Here is a 9,124-nt window from a genome sequence, read left to right as displayed (position 1 = left end):
TCTTTTACTAATTTTGAGTAGCATGTTTGATTTGTATGTATGTTTTTGATGTACAAATTGTATATATTTCTCAAGTTTTCAAGTTTCAAAATGCCACAAAAAATGTTATCAAAGAAGAACAGACATTTTAAATCTCAAATGAGTATTATCAGTATTAAGGGATTTACATTAACTAGTTTTGTCACTTCGTTTACAGTAAAAAACACTGGGCAAGAAATATTTGAAAAAGTGCAAAAATTTTCTTTCCACTTACTTCATATTTATATCACATGACCGTTGTGCATGCAATATTTTTTAGGCTGATTTGGGTAGCATCTCACAATTGTTCGACATCCAGTCAAATTCCACACTTCTTGTTTTTTTGTTTAACTCACACACTCAAAAACGCTCTGCACCAGAACCGTCTACACCAGAACCGTTGTGAGCCATCACAAATATACAACCTAATCTGTAGCTTTTGGACTTGACCACCACTCATGCACAGAAACCCATATACTGAGGGAAACAAATAAGTGTTCTTTATTCTTTTCCAGGATTTTTCTCAAGCTTTGCATTGCACTGTGGCTGAGAATCTGAGATCAAATAGAGGAACACTGCAATGAAGTGGTGTTACCTTATTTGTTTCCTTCAGTATATTTTCCAGGAAAAAATAATTTTTTACATTCTTGATATTTGTCAGAATCATTGATGTCGAGCTTGGATGAGGCAGAGACTTTGAATGTAATTTCATGCTCAGGTCAGAAATATATGATACTATATATATTATGTTTTTATAGAATGGATATATGATGCACTGATTTTCTCGGTTGAATCTATAAAAAAAAAGAGTTAGGTACTAAGTCATAGGATGTGTATTTCGTCTCATTTAATTGTTCGTGAGTGGTACAAAAACTTGTTAAGAGTATTCATCTCGTTTTAAATACTCTGATGGCACGTTAACATGTTACGATGTATCATCTGTATTAGTGATAGGTTGACCTTGACCCTTGTGTAAGGTCAGTAAGTTAGAAGATGAAGGTTTTCTGTTTTCATTTGTGCGGTCCTATAGCTGCTGTTGATTTAAGACCGATAAAAGTCATTTAAAGCTAAACCTGTTAGCCGATGTCTGATTCAAATGACATGTTTGTTTACCAACAATAGGGTCAGCGAGTGCTATGTATTCATACGCATGTAAGGTGGTCTATGTGTAATTAGCGGTCCTTTGATTCAGGTTAAAGGACAGTCATGTGCAACAATCAACCAATCAGAACGAGTATCCCACCATGTTGTGCTAAAATTTCCATTAAACGTGTTACAAATTAAAGTACTCCACACATTAGAGTGATAATCTCATTTTAAGTTTAACTGTTATTTGTTTTGTGCACAATATCCACACTTTGATATTATTTATTAAGTGAATATGTTTTCTCACATCACAGAGAAATAAGTTTGCCATTGATATAAACTGTTTTGTCCTTGTTTAAACAACAAAGATGACTATACCAATACAGTCCATCACAGCTGATAGTCACAACAAGATTTAGAAAAATATTCAGAGGTAAGAATATATCCCAAACCAGGATTTAAATAAATTTGATCGCTACATACCTTAAACTGTTTAAGAACACTGAGTATTAATAAACTTGAACTCTAACAATCTCATTATGCATGTTTTTTAAACTAATTTATTAGTGTTTGTTTTATCCTTTGTACTTACAAATCAAATACAATTTTGTGTGCTGAACAGAAAAAATGATTGAAAATGAAGTAATATAACAATTAAAAATCCATTTAGTGCACTCAGATCTACAAAGAACTGTTGAGCCATCTTCTTGCCGGAGCTTGCAGGTCTAATTTTCTGATTTTCACAGAACTAAAGTGATAATATTGCTGATTAGTTTGTGACACTGAATGTTTCTCAAGTCTTATGAACTGATGCTGTTTCATCACAACTCTCAAAATGATATGGATGTGACAAGTGGCTTCTGGAATAATCTCATTTAAAAAAACACTCCACAGTTTGGGTTTATACAAATGATGGGTTATGCTGAAAAAGCGGACTTCAGATACTACAAACATTAAAAATGTTATGCCAAGTTCAAACTTTCATTCCTGAATGATATGTTCATTTGGGGACAGAAAAGATTCTTGTATGCTATATGTATCTAATGCTCAAAAGAAGTTATAGTTGTGCATATATACTACCCATCAAATGTTTAGACTCACTTAAAGTACTCTCTATATGTTATGCATATGTTTATGGTTACATCGAAGGTGGATTTCTTTACTAGCATAAGGCACCAACTGCAAACCCTGTGCAGATGAATTGCATGAGAATCATGCATCAAATTGCTAAAAAAACATGCAAATATCACAATTGTGAACAGCTATGTTTTGGTGTAAAATTCTGTTAAGAATTCAACAATTTCCATGAAGTTTCATTTTTTATACATCTCGTGACAAAAATCTTTAAAACATTATGAATTTGTTTAACAACATTGGTTCGTGTGTAAACAGTACCTTAAACAGTATGGAATGTATTGCAAAATCTAATTTAGAACTGTTGACTTACATAAGTAGCAACATTTTCACTAGTGTGTCCAAACTTTTGATATATTAATTATATAAAATGTATTAATTTCAGCTAAAGTGTTCAGTTGATGGAATATTTAGAACAGTTGACTGAAGTAAGTGGCTACATTTATACAAATGAGTCTAAATGTTTGATGGGTAGTATAGTTGGAGTGAGTGATTGAGTGAGTGATTGAGTGAGTGAGGAGTTGTTTAGTCCATGCCTGCAGTCAGGCCTTGATCTACTGTGCATTGTAAAGTGGTCGATAAATTATTTTGAAGGAAGGCCTAACAAATTTATTAAATTTACAAGTGTTGGATTATTTTTATGTGCCACATACAATGAATCAGAAATGATCAAACTCAGCAGTTTGATATAAGTCTCATCAATATTTTTCTTGTATTGTAATTCATCCATTCTTAGTTTGAACTGGTTCCCAGAAACCAATGCTGGTTGTTGGATGTAGGTAAATGGATGAGCTTGGTGGTGAGGCCGTTGGTTTGGTAAAGAGGATGTCTACCTGGCTTTGTCAATCACTGGATTATGAAGCATTTGTTTATTTAAAGGCCACTGTCATAAAACTGTAATGTAGTTAAAAAGCAAATATACAGTTGATTATGTTGTATGATAGTTCATGACATTTGTCTTATATGTGTGATATGTGATACCTGTATATATTCCACTTTAGTGTAAGACGTCTGTTAAATTGCTGTTGTAACACATTACTTTTGACATGTATTGGTTGGTTGGTCTTAACACAATATTTCAGCTATATGGCTGCGGTCTGTATATAGTCTGGACAAGACAATCCAGTGATTAACAGCATGAGCATCAATCTATGCAACTGCGACATGATATGTGTCAGTCAAGTCAGCGAACCTGACCACCTGATCTGATCTCTAACAGCACTGTTACTGACAACGCATCTTCTCAGGTCATTAAGACATGTGTATAGTAATATCCTGTTATGTGAACAGGTCATATTTAAATATGAATTTTACATGTATGTATTATCCAGTGTTTTCTTAATAAAGAATGTTAAGCATAATTGTGTCTTTTTGTCAAAACTTGATTCAGCTGATTTGGATCAATTATGGAACAGTTTAGTTTCCTGAAATTGACTCTTTAATAACTTAAAGTTGCCAATACCCTTATGAAAAGCATGTTTCATTCTCTGGTACAAATCCGATAGCCCATCCTCGATATCTCCAGGGTATACGTTCCGAAAAATCTCCACTATACCCTGGACGCATCTACGGGTCGGCCCGATAATTTTTTTACCTCCCTTTGCTTATTGGAACGTATACCCTGGAGATATCGAGGATGCCGATAGCCAACTTGCAGAGTTTCTTCCCTTAGATGTATCTGGATCCATTAATCAGAAGATTGAAATCCTCACCCTCAGGGTTAAAACTGAAAGTCCATCTGTAGTGACATCTCTCTCTGTCTCTCTCTCTCTCCTTGATGTCATGAACAATCTTTCTATCATTGTGTTCCATTTCTTGAGCAATCATTCCCGTAAATTCGCTAATGGCTTATATTAATAGATACACTGTCTTGATAACAGTATAAGAAGCTATACTGAAACGATGCATCATGAAAATAAAGAAGTTGTTATCCATAAAATAAATTAATTTTCTATTATCCATCAACTTCTAAAAGGACAATCAAACAGATGATCCGCTTATAATAATGATATTAATCTTATATTGCTGAATCTTTGAGTGGGATTTGAGGATTTCACGTCTTTGAGTGGGATTTGAGAAGTTGGGTAGTACAATGTGACAAACATTGTGGGTAACACTTCTTTGTCGCTGGTTTCTATACAGATTTTTGTACGGTAGTCAACTAGTGTTAACATGAAGCTGACAACGGTACAAGAATGGTACATTCACGAAATAAACAAGTTGTAATGCATAAAGTTTGTCTACGTTGAAAATCCCGTTGAACGTGCGAAAGCTATCATGAGACATGCCCGTTTCTAGGACGTGTGAAGAGTGTCGTCTTCAACAGACGAGGGGCGCTGGGGTAGCCTAGTGGTTAAAGCGTTCGCTCATCACACCAAACACCCGGCTTCGATTCCCCACAAGGATACAATGTGTGAACCCCGTCTCTGGTGTCCCCCCGCCATGATATTACTGGAATATAAAAAAAACTCACTCTCCGTTGAGGCACTCGACACTGCATATTACGGACAATTGTGTTTGGAATACATAGCTTGTTCAGATTGACCTGAGCTACTCTACATATGGATGACCCGGTAGGTCAGTTGACACAAACGGCAGGTCGAATTAACTTTATCAAATAGGGGAGCACAGAATGTTAAACGGCTCTTCGGACATATTGACAATAAACAGACAAAGGTGCACCCCTTCACAATAATAGACCCAACCAGTTAAGAAACGGTCACGCAATGCATTTAATTTAGTATTCACTTGATCAGGTCAAGCTGAACATGCTGTAAATGGCTCGTTAATGCATGAGATATATTTCACACATGGCTGACATGTCAGGTGACGATGAAGATATAGTGCGTCACTGACAGACCACATTGAACATGGACGCTCTAAGGTTCGAACGCTTCTTCCGCCGAACTGCATTACTCATGTACAATATCAGCACAGAAGATGATACGACAGTCACCTCTCTCTGTGCGTGCGTGCGTGCGTGCGTGCGTGCGTGCGTGCGTGCGTGCGTGCGTGCGTGCGTGCGTGCGTGCGTGCGTGCGTGCGTGCGTGCGTGCGTGCGTGCGTGCGTGCGTGCGTGCGTGCGTGCGTGCGTGCGTGCGTGCGTGCGTGCGTGCGTGCGTGCGTGCGTGCGTGCGTGCGTGCGTGCGTGCGTGCGTGCGTGCGTGCGTGCGTGCGTGCGTGCGTGCGTGCGTGCGTGCGTGCGTGCGTGCGTGCGTGCGTGCGTGCGTGCGTGCGTGCGTGCGTGCGTGCGTGCGTGCGTGCGTGCGTGCGTGCGTGCGTGCGTGCGTGCGTGCGTGCGTGCGTGTCCCTTTACAGTATTTTCGTTCCAAAAACTACAAACGAGCGTATAGTACGAAGAGGCAATATGCGCTATAGTTTGCCTGTGCATTGAATTAGGATGCAATTTGTGTAGTATGTTGTTTTACGCCGCACTCATCAACATTCCATCTATAAGCTAGCAGTCTGTAAATAATCGAGATGGACCAGACAATCCAGTAATTCAACAGAATAAGCATCGATCTATCCAACTAGGATACGATAACATGTCTCAATCAAGTTAGCGAAGCTGACCACCCGATCCCGTTAGTCGCCTTTTAATTTGTCTAACTGTACATCCTGAATTAGAGGAGGTTGTGCACATGAAAACAAAGCGTCCATTGAAAGAAACCCAATATATCAGTGTTGATATTTGAAATGACACTTAGACATGTTTTATCAACGACGAGCCACCTCAAGCTTTAAAATGGAATATGTTTATCTCTAAAATATGGGACACTGTCACGATTTCAATGAAATCTCAGAAAATCGGTTGAAGCGGAAATCGGAGGTTATTTTTGTGCGAACCAATCCTTAGCCTGACATCTTTACATCATATACTGCAGCGTCACTCTGTGTAATCAGAGACCACCTGCTTATTTGTGGTGTATAGCGCGCTTTATCACTCAGTACGATGGCCTCACAACACGAGAACCTTTCTGCCGACTTCTACGACAAACAACTCCCTGCTTGTTACATTGTTGTCTGTCTCACAGTCCCTGGACCACATTAGTTCGCCTGCTGCAAAGCGTTCTCTGCAGTGCTAAAGCCTTAATGAATCAAACTAGATTTCGTCAGATTCTGAATCTCTGGTCTCCCTGGGGCTCCTTTTCAATTTATATGGGTTTGTTTGTTACTGTCAAAATTAAATTTACTCAGAGTCTAAGCATTACTCTATAGTTACCTTGGTATTAGGAAAGGGAAGTCTTCAGTGACCCTTCTTCAGAAGTCTTAGAGAAACAAAGGTTGGTGCACCTCGCTGGGAAACTGGTACTGAGTAAAAACAGACCGGGTCGTAGGTAAAATTTCGCAACAAATTTCTCACGTATCATTTCGTTGAAGATCCACAGTTTTTTCTACCAAGAGGTATTTATCCATGAGTAGGCTTTACTAGACTACCAGTTGCTGATAGGATAGTTTTACTCATAGTTTTTGAATAAAAATTTTATAGAAACAATTTTTTCCTTAAACTGAAAAGTAGCACCAAAGAGATGAGATATTCAGAAACACAGGAAATCTAGGTTTCTTAAGTGTACACTTGTCTGTAAGTACATACGGTAATTATTAACAGTTTATAATTTCTAATAGAAATGTAAATAACAGAATGGTGTCCTTATTTAGACTTGCCTCTTTAAAGGATAGAATTACTATACATGCATGAGCTTAGCATTCAGTACAGCCTCGGGGAAAAGCTACCTTTAGAGGTTTAGCATTATAGAAAGCACTGGGCTGAAGGGAGGATATTATTTTGCGGTTCGGGGAATGTGAGACAGACTACTGGCACCACACCCGCCTTTCTATGCTAATTTGGGTGTAACTGGGTATGGTCAACACCCCCATTTCATTATAACAAAACCGCCCTCGTGGTGTTGAAGTTAGAGCGTCCGCCGAAGAGCGGAAGGACGCGGGTTCGATCCCCGGCCGCGTTATACCAAAGACGTTAAAATATGGTACTTGTTGGTTCTTGGCTGGCGCTCAGCATTAATGGGTACAGCAAGGATTGGTAGGCTCGGAGTCAGTATATCAGTAATATAGCACTATAAACCAGCTTAAATCTGGCCTAATACAAGCAGACACAGGCACATGCATGCACATCGTCATTTGAGCGAAACATTCTTTAATATGACGCTGAATCCCACTGCACCTCATACATACAACTTCATGGTGATGTTGGCCACTGTGCGAAATAGTTTCCAAAATTAATGTTACTGGCCAGCCGGGCTAGCTATGCCAAAAAGTTAATAGCCCATAAAATTATTCACTAGCCCGAAATTTGAATGTTGACACGGGTTTCATCAACCTGCTAATATAATGAACATTTTTATCAAGCCATAATCTTGCCTGATTTAAAAGTGTATTGTAACATAACAAATCGGAGAGAGTGATATATTTAAAGTAATGAATGAATTGCTGGTGCGAATGCATTTTTACTGTACACGAGCCAGCGGACAATTTCGCACACTGATGTCGGCCCACTTTCCCAACGGGGAAAGTCCCGCGCTGCATGGCTTGCTCAAAATAGAGTCCACGGAAAGTATTGTGTAACCCACAGAATTCAGGCTCACTGGTCGTCAAGGTCAAACCCAAGCCAATTTGGCGTGGCTTATATAACTTTATGTAAAAGATTGACTAAAATCACGCGAATGTTAAAGAATAATGGTCCATTTTCATATTGTGAAATCGCACTGTGTACTGTCACAACCAGTCGTGCACGCTGTGACGTAGTTTCGAGGCAACGGTAAATTCTTTTAAATGTCAATAAATCACTCCCACAGGGTTGGGGTTATATAAGATTTTATATCAGATGTAAGTAAGTACCATGACTTTGTCCATTGATTAGCTACGTGTAGTTAATTTTAATTTATCTGAATTATACTGTTTTCACATTTGCATATTACACTTTTGAAAAAATATGGGTGGTTTTGAGACTCATGTAGCTGTGGCAGAAACAATACAAACATTATTATTTTTTAAAGGAATATCACCTTTGTGTCATTGTAAACAGCTTCAGCGCCCAAACGCCGCAATGTTAATTTCCCCATTTTTTAAAACCGTTTGAATAAATATTCACCAAAATGTCACCAAGAAAACACGTTATGCAAGTGCAAGTTAGCAGAAGACATGCAGGATCGATCACTATAAAAATGCGAAGATTTAGTTAATTTTGCCATTTGTGTTTGCCTGGAAAAGAGAAAATCTTCATGCCACGACTGAGTGTCGCCAATCGAAGCATGACCATGGGCCGCCTTCGGGCTGAGGTGTCGACGTCTGTAGTTGGCCAATATTTCATCAGAGCATCATATCTTGCCTTTGGGGTCGTTTCCTGCTGACCAATTCCATCCAAGAAGTTGCCATCCAAGATTTACCACACAAGCCCAGGACTAACATCCATGTTGCTAATTTGTGTCATCGTCTTGCCACAGCCGGAGACTGCACAAAGCATTCCTGGTTTGAGAAGAATTTCCGACCAAACTGTCAGGTTTCGATTGCGTGAATTGGCATACAACCAAGAGGTATAGTTGTCTCCCCTGTTTTCAGAGACTTCTATCGGTGCAATCGCTTGCGCTGGTGTCACGGAGTCCGGCGCTGGGATCTTAGAAACTGGAGGCGAGTCTGGTTCAGTGAAGAATCACGGTTTCTTCTTCATGTCGAGATGAAGACAACGTGTTAACCGTCGAAGAAATGAATGTTTGGTCCCTTATATTCACATGCACAAAAGTTAAGCGCCACTATAAATGTTAAATGACTGAATTAGCCTTCCATAGATTCTTGAACCCAAGATTTTCAAGATATGACAAGGAAAACGTTCTGCACGCGCAACTACATTTTACTACCACCTGAATCTTGA

The sequence above is a fragment of the Haliotis asinina genome, chromosome 2, assembly GCF_037392515.1.
Source record: "Haliotis asinina isolate JCU_RB_2024 chromosome 2, JCU_Hal_asi_v2, whole genome shotgun sequence".
In the NCBI taxonomy this organism is placed as follows: Eukaryota; Metazoa; Mollusca; class Gastropoda; order Lepetellida; family Haliotidae; genus Haliotis; species Haliotis asinina.
The sequence above is the reverse complement of the archived record's forward strand: the minus strand, read 5'-3'. Positions refer to the sequence as shown.